Raw genomic sequence first — 18,801 nt, forward strand, 5'->3', positions numbered from 1 at the left:
GCTTTATCCAAGAGGAAAGTTTAGGGATAAAGGGAAAGTTGATTTATTGAGATAAATATTCAAACTACAGTCCCAAAAGAAACATATGAGGTCAGAATAGTATGAGAAACTCAGAAATATAATGCAAGCCATTTGCATAAAACATTATCTACTAGAAGCTTGGGATCCAGAAAGGAGATGGCCATGGTACGTAGGATGTCAAGAAATGCAAAATCTGCCTGATAAAATCAGGAGTATGCTAAACTGATGAATTTGTCAGGAATGAGCTTCTTTGGAGAGGTTAAACTGTCTAAAGATACTCAAATTTTGCCCTTAGTGTTGTTGAAAAATCAAGGTGGCATTTTATTCCAATATTCACTCTTTGTCACCAATCTAAACATATAGCCAAAAATGAAATTCCATATAATGAGGAAACTTAATGTTGTTGCATAAAATTTACAGTCAACACAAGGGTTTACAGTAGAGGCCAATCTAATGCTCTTGATAAGTGGCTTATAAAATAAGAAATCTGTTAGTGCAAAATTTATAAGAAAACATTTGTTTAATAACAATCACCTGTGTATGAAAGATGCATTCATCAGTGAATTGACCAGGATGGCCGAGTGGTTAAGGCGTTGGACTTAAGATCCAATGGATATGTATCCACGTGGGTTCAAACCCCACTCCTGGTATGATTTTAACACTTGAACGATAAAACAATAATAGCCCTCCTTTGGCTCAATCATCACTCCGTTTTGAGAAACCTTGACTAACTTCAAGTGTAAAAATCATACCAGGAGTGGGGTTCGAATTTTATCGTTTTGATTATGAAAATAATCTCTTTTACATCAGATCATTATTTTACAGTAAGTTCCAAGCTTTATCCAGGAGGAAAGTTTAGGGATAAAGGGAAAGTTGATTTATTGAGATAAATATTCAAACTACAGTCCCAAAAGAAACATATGAGGTCAGAATATTATGAGAAACTCAGAAATATAATGCAAGCAATTTGCTGAAAACATTATCTACTAGAAGTTTGGGATCCAATCTAATGCTCTTGATAAGTGGCTTATAAAATAAGAAATCTGTTTGTGCAATATTTATAAGAAAACATTTGTTTAATAACCATCACCTGTGTATGAAAGATGCATTGCTCAGTGAATTGACCAGGATGGCTGAGTGGTTAAGGCATAGGCCTTAAGATCCAATGGATATGTATCCGCGTGGGTTCAAACCCCACTGCTGGTATGACTTTTACACTTGAAGTTAGACAAGGTTTCTCAAAATGGAGTGATGATTGGACAAAAGGAAAGCTGTTATTGTCCAATAGTATCGTCATATTTCTACGATAACTGTGACCATCGCCCTCTCAATTTTATCGTTTTGATTATGAAAATAATCTCTTTTACATCAGATCATGATTTTACAGTAAGTTCCAAGCTTTATCCAAGAGGAAAGTTTAGGGATAAAGGGAAAGTTGATTTATTGAGATAAATATTCAAACTACAGTCCCAAAAGAAACATATGAGGTCAGAATAATATGAGAAACTCAGAAATATAATGCAAGCCATTTGCATAAAACATTATCTACTAGAAGTTTAGGATCTTGAAAGGAGATGGCCATTGTACGTAGGATGTCAAGAAATGTAAAATCTGCCTGAGAAACTCTGGAGTATGGTACACTGATGAATTTGTCAAGTATGAGCTTCTTTGGAGAGGTTAAACTGTCTAAAGATACTCAAATTTTGCCCTTAGTGTTGTTGAAAAGTCAAGGTGGCATTTTATTCCAATATTCACTCTTTGTCACCACTCTAAACATATTGCCAAAAATGAAATTCCACATACCGAGGAAACTTAATGTTGTTGTAGAAAATTTACAGTGAAAACAAGGGTTTACAGTAGAGGCCAATCTAATGCTCTTGATAAGTGGCTTATAAAATAAGAAATCTGTTAGTGCAAAATTTATAAGAAAACATTTGTTTAATAACCATCAGCTGTGTATGAAAGATGCAATCTTCAGTGAATTGACTAGGATGGCAGAGTGGTTAAGGCGTTGGACTTAATATCCAATGGATATGTATCCACGTGGGTTCGAACCCCACTCCTGGTAAAATTTTTACACTTGAAGTTCGTCAAGGTTTCTCAAAACGGAGTGATGATTGAGCAAAAGGAGAGCTGTTATTGTCCGATAGTATCGTCATATTTCTACGATAACTGTGACCATCGCCCTCTTAAGTTTATCATTTTGATTATGAAAATAATCTCTTTTACATCAGATCATGATTTTACAGTAAGTTCCAAGCTTTATCCAAGAGGAAAGTTTAGGGATAAAGGGAAAGTTGATTTATTGAGATAAATATTCAAACTACAGTCCCAAAAGAAACATATGAGGTGAGAATAATATGAGAAACTCAGAAATATAATGCAAGCCATTTGCTGAAAACATTATCTACTAGAAGTTTAGGATCTTGAAAGGAGATGGCCATTGTACGTAGGATGTCAAGAAATGTCAAATCTGCCTGAGAAACTCTGGGGTATGGTAAACTGATGAATTTGTCAAGTATGAGCTTCTTTGGAGAGGTTAAACTGTCTAAAGATACTCAAATTTTGCCCTTAGTGTTGTTGAAAAATCAAGGTGGCATTTTATTCCAATATTCACTCTTTGTCACCACTCTAAACATATAGCCAAAAATGAAATTCCACATAATGAGGAAACTTAATGTTGTTGCATAAAATTTACAGTCAACACAAGGGTTTACAGTAGAGGCCAATCTAATGCTCTTGATAAGTGGCTTATAAAATAAGAAATCTGTTTGTGCAATATTTATAAGAAAACATTTGTTTAATAACCATCACCTTTGTATGAAAGAAGTATTGCACAGTGAATTGACCAGGATGGCCGAGTGGTTAAGGCATTGGACTTAAGATCCAATGGATATGTATCCGTGTGGGTTCGAACCCCACTTCTGGTATGACTTTTACACTTGAAGTAAGACAAGGTTTCTCAAAATGGAGTGATGATTGAGCAAAAGGAAAGCTGTTATTGTCCAATAGTATCGTCATATTTCTTCGATAACTGTGACCATCGCCCTCTTAATTTTATCGTTTTGATTATGAAAATAATCTCTTTTACATCAGATCATGATTTTACAGTAAGTTCCAAGCTTTATCCAAGAGGAAAGTTTAGGGATAAAGGGAAAGTTGATTTATTGAGATAAATATTCAAACTACAGTCCCAAAAGAAACATATGAGGTCAGAATAATATGAGAAACTCAGAAATATAATGCAAGCCATTTGCATAAAACATTATCTACTAGAAGTTTGGGATCCAGAAAGGAGATGGCCATGGTACGTAGGATGTCAAGAAATGTAAAATCTGCCTGAGAAAATCTGGAGTATGGTAAACTGATGAATTTGTCAAGTATGAGCTTCTTTGGAGAGGTTAAACTGTCTAAAGATACTCAAATTTTGCGCTTAGTGTTGTTGAAAAATCAAGGTGGCATTTTATTCCAATATTCACTCTTTGTCACCACTCTAAACATATTGCCAAAAATGAAATTCCACATACCGAGGAAACTTAATGTTGTTGCATGAAATTTACAGTCAACAGAAGGGTTTACAGTAGAGGCCAATCTAACGCTCTTGATAAGAGGCTTATAAAATAAGAAATCTGTTGGTGCAATATTTATAAGAAAACATTTGTTTAATAACCATCACCTGTGTATGAAAGATGCATTTATCAGTGAATTGACCAGGATGGCCGAGTGGTTAAGGCATTGGACTTAAGATCCAATGGATATGTATCCACGTGGGTTCAAACCCCACTCCTGCTATGGTTTTTACACTTGAAGTTAGTTAAGGTTTCTCAAAACAGAGTGATGATTGAGCAAAAGGAGAGCTATTATTGTCCGATAGTATCATTATATTTCTACGATAACTGTGACCATCGCCCTCTTAAGTTTATCATTTTGATTATGAATATAATCTCTTTTACATCAGATCATGATTTTACAGTAAGTTCCAAGCTTTATCCAAGAGGAAAGTTTAGGGATAAAGGGAAAGTTGATTTATTGAGATAAATATTCAAACTGCAGTCCCAAAAGAAACATATGAGGTCAGAATAGTATGAGAAACTCAGAAATATAATGCAAGCCATTTGCATAAAACATTATCTACTAGAAGCTTGGGATCCAGAAAGGAGATGGCCATGGTACGTAGCATGTCAAGAAATGCAAAATCTGCCTGATAAAATCAGGAGTATGCTAAACTGATGAATTTGTCAGGAATGTGCTTCTTTGGAGAGGTTAAACTGTCTAAAGATATTCAAATTTTGCGCTTAGTGTTGTTGAAAAATCAAGGTGGCATTTTGTTCCAATATTCACTCTTTGTCACCAATCTAAACATATAGCCAAAAATGAAATTCCATATAATGAGGAAACTTAATGTTGTTGCATAAAATTTACAGTCAACACAAGGGTTTACAGTAGAGGCCAATCTAATGCTCTTGATAAGTGGCTTATAAAATAAGAAATCTGTTAGTGCAAAATTTATAAGAAAACATTTGTTTAATAACAATCACCTGTGTATGAAAGATGCATTCATCAGTGAATTGACCAGGATGGCTGAGTGGTTAAGGCGTTGGACTTAAGATCCAATGGATATGTATCCACGTGGGTTCGAACCCCACTCCTGGTATGCTTTTTACACTTGAAGTTAGTTAAGGTTTCTCAAAACAGAGTGATGATTGAGCAAAAGGAGAGCTATTATTGTCCGATAGTATCATTATATTTCTATGATAACTGTGACCATCGCCCTCTTAAGTTTATCATTTTGATTATGAATATAATCTCTTTTACATCAGATCATGATTTTACAGTAAGTTCCAAGCTTTATCCAAGAGGAAAGTTTAGGGATAAAAGGAAAGTTGATTTATTGAGATAAATATTCAAACTACAGTCCCAAAAGAAACATATGAGGTCAGAATAGTATGAGAAACTCAGAAATATAATGCAAGCCATTTGCATAAAACATTATCTACTAGAAGCTTGGGATCCAGAAAGGAGATGGTCATGGTACGTAGGATGTCAAGAAATGCAAAATCTGCCTGATAAAATCAGGAGTATGCTAAACTGATGAATTTGTCAGGAATGAGCTTCTTTGGAGAGGTTAAACTGTCTAAAGATATTCAAATTTTGCGCTTAGTGTTGTTGAAAAATCAAGGTGGCATTTTATTCCAATATTCACTCTTTGTCACCAATCTAAACATATAGCCAAAAATGAAATTCCATATAATGAGGAAACTTAATGTTGTTGCATAAAATTTACAGTCAACACAAGGGTTTACAGTAGAGGCCAATCTAATGCTCTTGATAAGTGGCTTATAAAATAAGAAATCTGTTAGTGCAAAATTTATAAGAAAACATTTGTTTAATAACCATCACCTGTGTATGAAAGATGCATTCATCAGTGAATTGACCAGGATGGCCGAGTGGTTAAGGCGTAGGACTTAAGATCCAATGGATATGTATCCACGTGGGTTCGAACCCCACTCCTGGTATGATTTTTACACTCGAAGTTAGTTAAGGTTTCTCAAAACAGAGTGATGATTGAGCAAAAGGAGAGCTATTATTGTCCGATAGTATCATTATATTTCTACGATAACTGTGACCATCGCCCTCTTAAGTTTATCATTTTGATTATGAATATAATCTCTTTTACATCAGATCATGATTTTACAGTAAGTTCCAAGCTTTATCCAAGAGGAAAGTTTAGGGATAAAGGGAAAGTTGATTTATTGAGATAAATATTCAAACTACAGACCCAAAAGAAACATATGAGGTCAGAATAGTATGAGAAACTCAGAAATATAATGCAAGCCATTTGCATAAAACATTATCTACTAGAAGCTTGGGATCCAGAAAGGAGATGGCCATGGTACGTAGGATGTCAAGAAATGCAAAATCTGCCTGATAAAATCAGGAGTATGCTAAACTGATGAATTTGTCAGGAATGAGCTTCTTTGGAGAGGTTAAACTGTCTAAAGATATTCAAATTTTGCGCTTAGTGTTGTTGAAAAATCAAGGTGGCATTTTATTCCAATATTCACTCTTTGTCACCAATCTAAACATATAGCCAAAAATGAAATTCCATATAATGAGGAAACTTAATGTTGTTGCATAAAATTTACAGTCAACACAAGGGTTTACAGTAGAGGCCAATCTAATGCTCTTGATAAGTGGCTTATAAAATAAGAAATCTGTTAGTGCAAAATTTATAAGAAAACATTTGTTTAATAACAATCACCTGTGTATGAAAGATGCATTCATCAGTGAATTGACCAGGATGGCCGAGTGGTTAAGGCGTTGGACTTAAGATCCAATGGATATGTATCCACGTGGGTTCGAACCCCACTCCTGGTATGATTTTTACACTTCAAGTTAGTTAAGGTTTCTCAAAGCAGAGTGATGATTGAGCAAAAGGAGAGCTATTATTGTCCGATAGTATCATTATATTTCTATGATAACTGTGACCATCGCCCTCTTAAGTTTATCATTTTGATTATGAATATAATCTCTTTTACATCAGATCATGATTTTACAGTAAGTTCCAAGGTTTATCCAAGAGGAAAGTTTAGGGATAAAGGGAAAGTTGATTTATTGAGATAAATATTCAAACTACAGTCCCAAAAGAAACATATGAGGTCAGAATAGTATGAGAAACTCAGAAATATAATGCAAGCCATTTGCATAAAACATTATCTACTAGAAGCTTGGGATCCAGAAAGGAGATGGCCATGGTACGTAGGATGTCAAGAAATGCAAAATCTGCCTGATAAAATCAGGAGTATGCTAAACTGATGAATTTGTCAGGAATGAGCTTCTTTGGAGAGGTTAAACTGTCTAAAGATATTCAAATTTTGCGCTTAGTGTTGTTGAAAAATCAAGGTGGCATTTTATTCCAATATTCACTCTTTGTCACCAATCTAAACATATAGCCAAAAATGAAATTCCATATAATGAGGAAACTTAATGTTGTTGCATAAAATTTACAGTCAACACAAGGGTTTACAGTAGAGGCCAATCTAATGCTCTTGATAAGTGGCTTATAAAATAAGAAATCTGTTAGTGCAAAATTTATAAGAAAACATTTGTTTAATAACAATCACCTGTGTATGAAAGATGCATTCATCAGTGAATTGACCAGGATGGCCGAGTGGTTAAGGCGTTGGACTTAAGATCCAATGGATATGTATCCACGTGGGTTCAAACCCCACTCCTGGTATGGTTTTAACACTTGAACGATAAAACAATGATATCCCTCCTTTGGCTCAATCATCACTCCGTTTTGAGAAACCTTGACTAACTTCAAGTGTAAAAATCATACCAGGAGTGGGGTTCGAATTTTATCGTTTTGATTATGAAAATAATCTCTTTTACATCAGATCATTATTTTACAGTAAGTTCCAAGCTTTATCCAGGAGGAAAGTTTAGGGATAAAGGGAAAGTTGATTTATTGAGATAAATATTCAAACTACAGTCCCAAAAGAAACATATGAGGTCAGAATATTATGAGAAACTCAGAAATATAATGCAAGCCATTTGCTGAAAACATTATCTACTAGAAGTTTGGGATCCAATCTAATGCTCTTGATAAGTGGCTTATAAAATAAGAAATCTGTTTGTGCAATATTTATAAGAAAACATTTGTTTAATAACCATCACCTGTGTATGAAAGATGCATTGCTCAGTGAATTGACCAGGATGGCTGAGTGGTTAAGGCATAGGCCTTAAGATCCAATGGATATGTATCCGCGTGGGATCAAACCCCACTGCTGGTATGACTTTTACACTTGAAGTTAGACAAGGTTTCTCAAAATGGAGTGATGATTGGACAAAAGGAAAGCTGTTATTGTCCAATAGTATCGTCATATTTCTACGATAACTGTGACCATCGCCCTCTCAATTTTATCGTTTTGATTATGAAAATAATCTCTTTTACATCAGATCATGATTTTACAGTAAGTTCCAAGCTTTATCCAAGAGGAAAGTTTAGGGATAAAGGGAAAGTTGATTTATTGAGATAAATATTCAAACTACAGTCCCAAAAGAAACATATGAGGTCAGAATAATATGAGAAACTCAGAAATATAATGCAAGCCATTTGCATAAAACATTATCTACTAGAAGTTTAGGATCTTGAAAGGAGATGGCCATTGTACGTAGGATGTCAAGAAATGTAAAATCTGCCTGAGAAACTCTGGAGTATGGTACACTGATGAATTTGTCAAGTATGAGCTTCTTTGGAGAGGTTAAACTGTCTAAAGATACTCAAATTTTGCCCTTAGTGTTGTTGAAAAGTCAAGGTGGCATTTTATTCCAATATTCACTCTTTGTCACCACTCTAAACATATTGCCAAAAATGAACTTCCACATACCGAGGAAACTTAATGTTGTTGCATAAAATTTACAGTGAAAACAAGGGTTTACAGTAGAGGCCAATCTAATGCTCTTGATAAGTGGCTTATAAAATAAGAAATCTGTTAGTGCAAAATTTATAAGAAAACATTTGTTTAATAACCATCACCTGTGTATGAAAGATGCATTCTTCAGCGAATTGACTAGGATGGCTGAGTGGTTAAGGCGTTGGACTTAAGATCCAATGGATATGTATCCACGTGGGTTCGAACCCCACTCCTGGTATGATTTTTACACTTCAAGTTAGTTAAGGTTTCTCAAAACAGAGTGATGATTGAGCAAAAGGAGAGCTATTATTGTCCGATAGTATCATTATATTTCTATGATAACTGTGACCATCGCCCTCTTAAGTTTATCATTTTGATTATGAATATAATCTCTTTTACATCAGATCATGATTTTACAGTAAGTTCCAAGCTTTATCCAAGAGGAAAGTTTAGGGATAAAGGGAAAGTTGATTTATTGAGATAAATATTCAAACTACAGTCCCAAAAGAAACATATGAGGTCAGAATAGTATGAGAAACTCAGAAATATAATGCAAGCCATTTGCATAAAACATTATCTACTAGAAGCTTGGGATCCAGAAAGGAGATGGCCATGGTACGTAGGATGTCAAGAAATGCAAAATCTGCCTGATAAAATCAGGAGTATGCTAAACTGATGAATTTGTCAGGAATGAGCTTCTTTGGAGAGGTTAAACTGTCTAAAGATATTCAAATTTTGCGCTTAGTGTTGTTGAAAAATCAAGGTGGCATTTTATTCCAATATTCACTCTTTGTCACCAATCTAAACATATAGCCAAAAATGAAATTCCATATAATGAGGAAACTTAATGTTGTTGCATAAAATTTACAGTCAACACAAGGGTTTACAGTAGAGGCCAATCTAATGCTCTTGATAAGTGGCTTATAAAATAAGAAATCTGTTAGTGCAAAATTTATAAGAAAACATTTGTTTAATAACAATCACCTGTGTATGAAAGATGCATTCATCAGTGAATTGACCAGGATGGCCGAGTGGTTAAGGCGTTGGACTTAAGATCCAATGGATATGTATCCACGTGGGTTTGAACCCCACTCCTGGTATGATTTTTACACTTGAAGTTAGTTAAGGTTTCTCAAAACAGAGTGATGATTGAGCAAAAGGAGAGCTATTATTGTCCGATAGTATCATTATATTTCTACGATAACTGTGACCATCGCCCTCTTAAGTTTATCATTTTGATTATGAATATAATCTCTTTTACATCAGATCATGATTTTACAGTAAGTTCCAAGCTTTATCCAAGAGGAAAGTTTAGGGATAAAGGGAAAGTTGATTTATTGAGATAAATATTCAAACTACAGTCCCAAAAGAAACATATGAGGTCAGAATAGTATGAGAAACTCAGAAATATAATGCAAGCCATTTGCATAAAACATTATCTACTAGAAGCTTGGGATCCAGAAAGGAGATGGCCATGGTACGTAGGATGTCAAGAAATGCAAAATCTGCCTGATAAAATCAGGAGTATGCTACACTGATGAATTTGTCAGGAATGAGCTTCTTTGGAGAGGTTAAACTGTCTAAAGATATTCAAATTTTGCGCTTAGTGTTGTTGAAAAATCAAGGTGGCATTTTATTCCAATATTCACTCTTTGTCACCAATCTAAACATATAGCCAAAAATGAAATTCCATATAATGAGGAAACTTAATGTTGTTGCATAAAATTTACAGTCAACACAAGGGTTTACAGTAGAGGCCAATCTAATGCTCTTGATAAGTGGCTTATAAAATAAGAAATCTGTTAGTGCAAAATTTATAAGAAAACATTTGTTTAATAACAATCACCTGTGTATGAAAGATGCATTCATCAGTGAATTGACCAGGATGGCCGAGTGGTTAAGGCGTTGGACTTAAGATCCAATGGATATGTATCCACGTGGGTTCGAACCCCACTCCTGGTATGATTTTTACACTTCAAGTTAGTTAAGGTTTCTCAAAACAGAGTGATGATTGAGCAAAAGGAGAGCTATTATTGTCCGATAGTATCATTATATTTCTACGATAACTGTGACCATCGCCCTCTTAAGTTTATCATTTTGATTATGAATATAATCTCTTTTACATCAGATCATGATTTTACAGTAAGTTCCAAGCTTTATCCAAGAGGAAAGTTTAGGGATAAAGGGAAAGTTGATTTATTGAGATAAATATTCAAACTACAGTCCCAAAAGAAACATATGAGGTCAGAATAGTATGAGAAACTCAGAAATATAATGCAAGCCATTTGCATAAAACATTATCTACTAGAAGCTTGGGATCCAGAAAGGAGATGGCCATGGTACGTAGGATGTCAAGAAATGCAAAATCTGCCTGATAAAATCAGGAGTATGCTACACTGATGAATTTGTCAGGAATGAGCTTCTTTGGAGAGGTTAAACTGTCTAAAGATATTCAAATTTTGCGCTTAGTGTTGTTGAAAAATCAAGGTGGCATTTTATTCCAATATTCACTCTTTGTCACCAATCTAAACATATAGCCAAAAATGAAATTCCATATAATGAGGAAACTTAATGTTGTTGCATAAAATTTACAGTCAACACAAGGGTTTACAGTAGAGGCCAATCTAATGCTCTTGATAAGTGGCTTATAAAATAAGAAATCTGTTAGTGCAAAATTTATAAGAAAACATTTGTTTAATAACAATCACCTGTGTATGAAAGATGCATTCATCAGTGAATTGACCAGGATGGCCGAGTGGTTAAGGCGTTGGACTTAAGATCCAATGGATATGTATCCACGTGGGTTCGAACCCCACTCCTGGTATGATTTTTACACTTCAAGTTAGTTAAGGTTTCTCAAAACAGAGTGATGATTGAGCAAAAGGAGAGCTATTAATGTCCGATAGTATCATTATATTTCTACGATAACTGTGACCATCGCCCTCTTAAGTTTATCATTTTGATTATGAATATAATCTCTTTTACATCAGATCATGATTTTACAGTAAGTTCCAAGCTTTATCCAAGAGGAAAGTTTAGGGATAAAGGGAAAGTTGATTTATTGAGATAAATATTCAAACTACAGTCCCAAAAGAAACATATGAGGTCAGAATAGTATGAGAAACTCAGAAATATAATGCAAGCCATTTGCATAAAACATTATCTACTAGAAGCTTGGGATCCAGAAAGGAGATGGCCATGGTACGTAGGATGTCAAGAAATGCAAAATCTGCCTGATAAAATCAGGAGTATGCTAAACTGATGAATTTGTCAGGAATGAGCTTCTTTGGAGAGGTTAAACTGTCTAAAGATATTCAAATTTTGCGCTTAGTGTTGTTGAAAAATCAAGGTGGCATTTTATTCCAATATTCACTCTTTGTCACCAATCTAAACATATAGCCAAAAATGAAATTCCATATAATGAGGAAACTTAATGTTGTTGCATAAAATTTACAGTCAACACAAGGGTTTACAGTAGAGGCCAATCTAATGCTCTTGATAAGTGGCTTATAAAATAAGAAATCTGTTAGTGCAAAATTTATAAGAAAACATTTGTTTAATAACAATCACCTGTGTATGAAAGATGCATTCATCAGTGAATTGACCAGGATGGCCGAGTGGTTAAGGCGTTGGACTTAAGATCCAATGGATATGTATCCACGTGGGTTCGAACCCCACTCCTGGTATGATTTTTACACTTCAAGTTAGTTAAGGTTTCTCAAAACAGAGTGATGATTGAGCAAAAGGAGAGCTATTAATGTCCGATAGTATCATTATATTTCTACGATAACTGTGACCATCGCCCTCTTAAGTTTATCATTTTGATTATGAATATAATCTCTTTTACATCAGATCATGATTTTACAGTAAGTTCCAAGCTTTATCCAAGAGGAAAGTTTAGGGATAAAGGGAAAGTTGATTTATTGAGATAAATATTCAAACTACAGTCCCAAAAGAAACATATGAGGTCAGAATAGTATGAGAAACTCAGAAATATAATGCAAGCCATTTGCATAAAACATTATCTACTAGAAGCTTGGGATCCAGAAAGGAGATGGCCATGGTACGTAGGATGTCAAGAAATGCAAAATCTGCCTGATAAAATCAGGAGTATGCTAAACTGATGAATTTGTCAGGAATGAGCTTCTTTGGAGAGGTTAAACTGTCTAAAGATATTCAAATTTTGCGCTTAGTGTTGTTGAAAAATCAAGGTGGCATTTTATTCCAATATTCACTCTTTGTCACCAATCTAAACATATAGCCAAAAATGAAATTCCATATAATGAGGAAACTTAATGTTGTTGCATAAAATTTACAGTCAACACAAGGGTTTACAGTAGAGGCCAATCTAATGCTCTTGATAAGTGGCTTATAAAATAAGAAATCTGTTAGTGCAAAATTTATAAGAAAACATTTGTTTAATAACAATCACCTGTGTATGAAAGATGCATTCATCAGTGAATTGACCAGGATGGCCGAGTGGTTAAGGCGTTGGACTTAAGATCCAATGGATATGTATCCACGTGGGTTCGAACCCCACTCCTGGTATGATTTTTACACTTGAAGTTAGTTAAGGTTTCTCAAAACAGAGTGATGATTGAGCAAAAGGAGAGCTATTATTGTCCGATAGTATCATTATATTTCTACGATAACTGTGACCATCGCCCTCTTAAGTTTATCATTTTGATTATGAATATAATCTCTTTTACATCAGATCATGATTTTACAGTAAGTTCCAAGCTTTATCCAAGAGGAAAGTTTAGGGATAAAGGGAAAGTTGATTTATTGAGATAAATATTCAAACTACAGTCCCAAAAGAAACATATGAGGTCAGAATAGTATGAGAAACTCAGAAATATAATGCAAGCCATTTGCATAAAACATTATCTACTAGAAGCTTGGGATCCAGAAAGGAGATGGCCATGGTACGTAGGATGTCAAGAAATGCAAAATCTGCCTGATAAAATCAGGAGTATGCTACACTGATGAATTTGTCAGGAATGAGCTTCTTTGGAGAGGTTAAACTGTCTAAAGATATTCAAATTTTGCGCTTAGTGTTGTTGAAAAATCAAGGTGGCATTTTATTCCAATATTCACTCTTTGTCACCAATCTAAACATATAGCCAAAAATGAAATTCCATATAATGAGGAAACTTAATGTTGTTGCATAAAATTTACAGTCAACACAAGGGTTTGCAGTAGAGGCCAATCTAATGCTCTTGATAAGTGGCTTATAAAATAAGAAATCTGTTAGTGCAAAATTTATAAGAAAACATTTGTTTAATAACAATCACCTGTGTATGAAAGATGCATTCATCAGTGAATTGACCAGGTGGCCGAGTGGTTAAGGCGTTGGACTTAAGATCCAATGGATATGTATCCACGTGGGTTCGAACCCCACTCCTGGTATGATTTTTACACTTGAAGTTAGTTAAGGTTTCTCAAAACAGAGTGATGATTGAGCAAAAGGAGAGCTATTATTGTCCGATAGTATCATTATATTTCTACGATAACTGTGACCATCGCCCTCTTAAGTTTATCATTTTGATTATGAATATAATCTCTTTTACATCAGATCATGATTTTACAGTAAGTTCCAAGCTTTATCCAAGAGGAAAGTTTAGGGATAAAGGGAAAGTTGATTTATTGAGATAAATATTCAAACTACAGTCCCAAAAGAAACATATGAGGTCAGAATAGTATGAGAAACTCAGAAATATAATGCAAGCCATTTGCATAAAACATTATCTACTAGAAGCTTGGGATCCAGAAAGGAGATGGCCATGGTACGTAGGATGTCAAGAAATGCAAAATCTGCCTGATAAAATCAGGAGTTTGCTACACTGATGAATTTGTCAGGAATGAGCTTCTTTGGAGAGGTTAAACTGTCTAAAGATATTCAAATTTTGCGCTTAGTGTTGTTGAAAAATCAAGGTGGCATTTTATTCCAATATTCACTCTTTGTCACCAATCTAAACATATAGCCAAAAATGAAATTCCATATAATGAGGAAACTTAATGTTGTTGCATAAAATTTACAGTCAACACAAGGGTTTGCAGTAGAGGCCAATCTAATGCTCTTGATAAGTGGCTTATAAAATAAGAAATCTGTTAGTGCAAAATTTATAAGAAAACATTTGTTTAATAACAATCACCTGTGTATGAAAGATGCATTCATCAGTGAATTGACCAGGTGGCCGAGTGGTTAAGGCGTTGGACTTAAGATCCAATGGATATGTATCCACGTGGGTTCGAACCCCACTCCTGGTATGATTTTTACACTTCAAGTTAGTTAAGGTTTCTCAAAACAGAGTGATGATTGAGCAAAAGGAGAGCTATTATTGTCCGATAGTATCGTTATATTTCTTCGATAACTGTGACCATCGCCCTCTTAAGTTTATCATTTTGATTATGAAAATAATCTCTTTTACATCAGATCATGATTTTACAGTAAGTTCCAAGCTTTATCCAAGAGGAAAGTTTAGGGATAAAGGGAAAGTTGATTTATTGAGATAAATATTCAAACTACAGTCCCAAAAGAAACATATGAGGTCAGAATAGTATGAGAAACTCAGAAATATAATGCAAGCCATTTGCATAAAACATTATCTACTAGAAGCTTGGGATCCAGAAAGGAGATGGCCATGGTACGTAGGATGTCAAGAATTGCAAAATCTGCCTGATAAAATCAGGAGTATGCTAAACTGATGAATTTGTCAGGAATGAGCTTCTTTGGAGAGGTTAAACTGTCTAAAGATATTCAAATTTTGCGCTTAGTGTTGTTGAAAAATCAAGGTGGCATTTTATTCCAATATTCACTCTTTGTCACCAATCTAAACATATAGCCAAAAATGAAATTCCATATAATGAGGAAACTTAATGTTGTTGCATAAAATTTACAGTCAACACAAGGGTTTACAGTAGAGGCCAATCTAATGCTCTTGATAAGTGGCTTATAAAATAAGAAATCTGTTAGTGCAAAATTTATAAGAAAACATTTGTTTAATAACAATCACCTGTGTATGAAAGATGCATTTATCAGTGAATTGACCAGGATGGCCGAGTGTTTAAGGCGTTGGACTTAAGATCCAATGGATATGTATCCACGTGGGTTCGAACCCCACTCCTGGTATGATTTTTACACTTCAAGTTAGTTAAGGTTTCTCAAAACAGAGTGATTGAGCAAAAGGAGAGCTATTAATGTCCGATAGTATCATTATATTTCTACGATAACTGTGACCATCGCCCTCTTAAGTTTATCATTTTGATTATGAATATAATCTCTTTTACATCAGATCATGATTTTACAGTAAGTTCCAAGCTTTATCCAAGAGGAAAGTTTAGGGATAAAGGGAAAGTTGATTTATTGAGATAAATATTCAAACTACAGTCCCAAAAGAAACATATGAGGTCAGAATAGTATGAGAAACTCAGAAATATAATGCAAGCCATTTGCATAAAACATTATCTACTAGAAGCTTGGGATCCAGAAAGGAGATGGCCATGGTACGTAGGATGTCAAGAAATGCAAAATCTGCCTGATAAAATCAGGAGTATGCTAAACTGATGAATTTGTCAGGAATGAGCTTCTTTGGAGAGGTTAAACTGTCTAAAGATACTCAAATTTTGCCCTTAGTGTTGTTGAAAAATCAAGGTGGCATTTTATTCCAATATTCACTCTTTGTCACCAATCTAAACATATAGCCAAAAATGAAATTCCATATAATGAGGAAACTTAATGTTGTTGCATAAAATTTACAGTCAACACAAGGGTTTACAGTAGAGGCCAATCTAATGCTCTTGATAAGTGGCTTATAAAATAAGAAATCTGTTAGTGCAAAATTTATAAGAAAACATTTGTTTAATAACAATCACCTGTGTATGAAAGATGCATTCATCAGTGAATTGACCAGGATGGCCGAGTGGTTAAGGCGTTGGACTTAAGATCCAATGGATATGTATCCACGTGGGTTCAAACCCCACTCCTGGTATGATTTTAACACTTGAACGATAAAACAATAATAGCCCTCCTTTGGCTCAATCATCACTCCGTTTTGAGAAACCTTGACTAACTTCAAGTGTAAAAATCATACCAGGAGTGGGGTTCGAATTTTATCGTTTTGATTATGAAAATAATCTCTTTTACATCAGATCATTATTTTACAGTAAGTTCCAAGCTTTATCCAGGAGGAAAGTTTAGGGATAAAGGGAAAGTTGATTTATTGAGATAAATATTCAAACTACAGTCCCAAAAGAAACATATGAGGTCAGAATATTATGAGAAACTCAGAAATATAATGCAAGCAATTTGCTGAAAACATTATCTACTAGAAGTTTGGGATCCAATCTAATGCTCTTGATAAGTGGCTTATAAAATAAGAAATCTGTTTGTGCAATATTTATAAGAAAACATTTGTTTAATAACCATCACCTGTGTATGAAAGATGCATTGCTCAGTGAATTGACCAGGATGGCTGAGTGGTTAAGGCATAGGCCTTAAGATCCAATGGATATGTATCCGCGTGGGTTCAAACCCCACTGCTGGTATGACTTTTACACTTGAAGTTAGACAAGGTTTCTCAAAATGGAGTGATGATTGGACAAAAGGAAAGCTGTTATTGTCCAATAGTATCGTCATATTTCTACGATAACTGTGACCATCGCCCTCTCAATTTTATCGTTTTGATTATGAAAATAATCTCTTTTACATCAGATCATGATTTTACAGTAAGTTCCAAGCTTTATCCAAGAGGAAAGTTTAGGGATAAAGGGAAAGTTGATTTATTGAGATAAATATTCAAACTACAGTCCCAAAAGAAACATATGAGGTCAGAATAATATGAGAAACTCAGAAATATAATGCAAGCCATTTGCATAAAACATTATCTACTAGAAGTTTAGGATCTTGAAAGGAGATGGCCATTGTACGTAGGATGTCAAGAAATGTAAAATCTGCCTGAGAAACTCTGGAGTATGGTACACTGATGAATTTGTCAAGTATGAGCTTCTTTGGAGAGGTTAAACTGTCTAAAGATACTCAAATTTTGCCCTTAGTGTTGTTGAAAAGTCAAGGTGGCATTTTATTCCAATATTCACTCTTTGTCACCACTCTAAACATATTGCCAAAAATGAAATTCCACATACCGAGGAAACTTAATGTTGTTGTAGAAAATTTACAGTGAAAACAAGGGTTTACAGTAGAGGCCAATCTAATGCTCTTGATAAGTGGCTTATAAAATAAGAAATCTGTTAGTGCAAAATTTATAAGAAAACATTTGTTTAATAACCATCAGCTGTGTATGAAAGATGCAATCTTCAGTGAATTGACTAGGATGGCAGAGTGGTTAAGGCGTTGGACTTAATATCCAATGGATATGTATCCACGTGGGTTCGAACCCCACTCCTGGTAAAATTTTTACACTTGAAGTTCGTCAAGGTTTCTCAAAACGGAGTGATGATTGAGCAAAAGGAGAGCTGTTATTGTCCGATAGTATCGTCATATTTCTACGATAACTGTGACCATCGCCCTCTTAAGTTTATCATTTTGATTATGAAAATAATCTCTTTTACATCAGATCATGATTTTACAGTAAGTTCCAAGCTTTATCCAAGAGGAAAGTTTAGGGATAAAGGGAAAGTTGATTTATTGAGATAAATATTCAAACTACAGTCCCAAAAGAAACATATGAGGTGAGAATAATATGAGAAACTCAGAAATATAATGCAAGCCATTTGCTGAAAACATTATCTACTAGAAGTTTAGGATCTTGAAAGGAGATGGCCATTGTACGTAGGATGTCAAGAAATGTCAAATCTGCCTGAGAAACTCTGGGGTATGGTAAACTGATGAATTTGTCAAGTATGAGCTTCTTTGGAGAGGTTAAACTGTCTAAAGATACTCAAATTTTGCCCTTAGTGTTGTTGAAAAATCAAGGTGGCATTTTATTCCAATATTCACTCTTTGTCACCACTCTAAACATATAGCCAAAAATGAAATTCCACATAATGAGGAAACTTAATGTTGTTGCATAAAATTTACAGTCAACACAAGGGTTTACAGTAGAGGCCAATCTAATGCTCTTGATAAGTGGCTTATAAAATAAGAAATCTGTTTGTGCAATATTTATAAGAAAACATTTGTTTAATAACCATCACCTTTGTATGAAAGAAGTATTGCACAGTGAATTGACCAGGATGGCCGAGTGGTTAAGGCATTGGACTTAAGATCCAATGGATATGTATCCGTGTGGGTTCGAACCCCACTTCTGGTATGACTTTTACACTTGAAGTAAGACAAGGTTTCTCAAAATGGAGTGATGATTGAGCAAAAGGAAAGCTGTTATTGTCCAATAGTATCGTC

The 18,801-nt window shown here is 34.6% G+C and overlaps 22 non-coding genes across 22 annotated transcripts; all 22 read left to right on the plus strand.

Moving 5' to 3' along the window:
• The first annotated feature begins 588 nt into the window (after window positions 1-588).
• TRNAL-UAA (transfer RNA leucine (anticodon UAA)) lies at window positions 589-671 on the plus strand. The gene has a single exon. It is a non-coding gene; the product is annotated as a tRNA-Leu (tRNA).
• Window positions 672-1,144: 473 nt separating this feature from the next.
• On the plus strand, window positions 1,145-1,227 carry TRNAL-UAA (transfer RNA leucine (anticodon UAA)). The gene has a single exon. It is a non-coding gene; the product is annotated as a tRNA-Leu (tRNA).
• Window positions 1,228-2,006: 779 nt separating this feature from the next.
• Window positions 2,007-2,089, plus strand: TRNAL-UAA (transfer RNA leucine (anticodon UAA)). Its single transcript has one exon. It is a non-coding gene; the product is annotated as a tRNA-Leu (tRNA).
• Window positions 2,090-2,868: 779 nt separating this feature from the next.
• Window positions 2,869-2,951, plus strand: TRNAL-UAA (transfer RNA leucine (anticodon UAA)). Its single transcript has one exon. It is a non-coding gene; the product is annotated as a tRNA-Leu (tRNA).
• A 779-nt stretch (window positions 2,952-3,730) lies between these two features.
• On the plus strand, window positions 3,731-3,813 carry TRNAL-UAA (transfer RNA leucine (anticodon UAA)). Its single transcript has one exon. It is a non-coding gene; the product is annotated as a tRNA-Leu (tRNA).
• Window positions 3,814-4,592: 779 nt separating this feature from the next.
• On the plus strand, window positions 4,593-4,675 carry TRNAL-UAA (transfer RNA leucine (anticodon UAA)). Its single transcript has one exon. It is a non-coding gene; the product is annotated as a tRNA-Leu (tRNA).
• A 779-nt stretch (window positions 4,676-5,454) lies between these two features.
• Window positions 5,455-5,537, plus strand: TRNAL-UAA (transfer RNA leucine (anticodon UAA)). The gene has a single exon. It is a non-coding gene; the product is annotated as a tRNA-Leu (tRNA).
• Window positions 5,538-6,316: 779 nt separating this feature from the next.
• TRNAL-UAA (transfer RNA leucine (anticodon UAA)) lies at window positions 6,317-6,399 on the plus strand. Its single transcript has one exon. It is a non-coding gene; the product is annotated as a tRNA-Leu (tRNA).
• A 779-nt stretch (window positions 6,400-7,178) lies between these two features.
• TRNAL-UAA (transfer RNA leucine (anticodon UAA)) lies at window positions 7,179-7,261 on the plus strand. Its single transcript has one exon. It is a non-coding gene; the product is annotated as a tRNA-Leu (tRNA).
• Window positions 7,262-8,596: 1,335 nt separating this feature from the next.
• Window positions 8,597-8,679, plus strand: TRNAL-UAA (transfer RNA leucine (anticodon UAA)). Its single transcript has one exon. It is a non-coding gene; the product is annotated as a tRNA-Leu (tRNA).
• A 779-nt stretch (window positions 8,680-9,458) lies between these two features.
• TRNAL-UAA (transfer RNA leucine (anticodon UAA)) lies at window positions 9,459-9,541 on the plus strand. The gene has a single exon. It is a non-coding gene; the product is annotated as a tRNA-Leu (tRNA).
• A 779-nt stretch (window positions 9,542-10,320) lies between these two features.
• TRNAL-UAA (transfer RNA leucine (anticodon UAA)) lies at window positions 10,321-10,403 on the plus strand. Its single transcript has one exon. It is a non-coding gene; the product is annotated as a tRNA-Leu (tRNA).
• A 779-nt stretch (window positions 10,404-11,182) lies between these two features.
• TRNAL-UAA (transfer RNA leucine (anticodon UAA)) lies at window positions 11,183-11,265 on the plus strand. The gene has a single exon. It is a non-coding gene; the product is annotated as a tRNA-Leu (tRNA).
• Window positions 11,266-12,044: 779 nt separating this feature from the next.
• On the plus strand, window positions 12,045-12,127 carry TRNAL-UAA (transfer RNA leucine (anticodon UAA)). The gene has a single exon. It is a non-coding gene; the product is annotated as a tRNA-Leu (tRNA).
• Window positions 12,128-12,906: 779 nt separating this feature from the next.
• Window positions 12,907-12,989, plus strand: TRNAL-UAA (transfer RNA leucine (anticodon UAA)). Its single transcript has one exon. It is a non-coding gene; the product is annotated as a tRNA-Leu (tRNA).
• Window positions 12,990-13,767: 778 nt separating this feature from the next.
• On the plus strand, window positions 13,768-13,851 carry TRNAL-UAA (transfer RNA leucine (anticodon UAA)). Its single transcript has one exon. It is a non-coding gene; the product is annotated as a tRNA-Leu (tRNA).
• Window positions 13,852-14,628: 777 nt separating this feature from the next.
• On the plus strand, window positions 14,629-14,712 carry TRNAL-UAA (transfer RNA leucine (anticodon UAA)). Its single transcript has one exon. It is a non-coding gene; the product is annotated as a tRNA-Leu (tRNA).
• Window positions 14,713-15,490: 778 nt separating this feature from the next.
• On the plus strand, window positions 15,491-15,573 carry TRNAL-UAA (transfer RNA leucine (anticodon UAA)). The gene has a single exon. It is a non-coding gene; the product is annotated as a tRNA-Leu (tRNA).
• A 776-nt stretch (window positions 15,574-16,349) lies between these two features.
• Window positions 16,350-16,432, plus strand: TRNAL-UAA (transfer RNA leucine (anticodon UAA)). Its single transcript has one exon. It is a non-coding gene; the product is annotated as a tRNA-Leu (tRNA).
• A 473-nt stretch (window positions 16,433-16,905) lies between these two features.
• On the plus strand, window positions 16,906-16,988 carry TRNAL-UAA (transfer RNA leucine (anticodon UAA)). The gene has a single exon. It is a non-coding gene; the product is annotated as a tRNA-Leu (tRNA).
• Window positions 16,989-17,767: 779 nt separating this feature from the next.
• On the plus strand, window positions 17,768-17,850 carry TRNAL-UAA (transfer RNA leucine (anticodon UAA)). The gene has a single exon. It is a non-coding gene; the product is annotated as a tRNA-Leu (tRNA).
• Window positions 17,851-18,629: 779 nt separating this feature from the next.
• TRNAL-UAA (transfer RNA leucine (anticodon UAA)) lies at window positions 18,630-18,712 on the plus strand. Its single transcript has one exon. It is a non-coding gene; the product is annotated as a tRNA-Leu (tRNA).
• Window positions 18,713-18,801: the final 89 nt, after the last annotated feature.

Source organism: Phyllobates terribilis, unplaced genomic scaffold (assembly GCF_046119375.1).
Source record: "Phyllobates terribilis strain yellow unplaced genomic scaffold, ASM4611937v1 Scaffold_3__8_contigs__length_932513732, whole genome shotgun sequence".
Lineage (NCBI taxonomy): Eukaryota > Metazoa > Chordata > Amphibia > Anura > Dendrobatidae > Phyllobates > Phyllobates terribilis.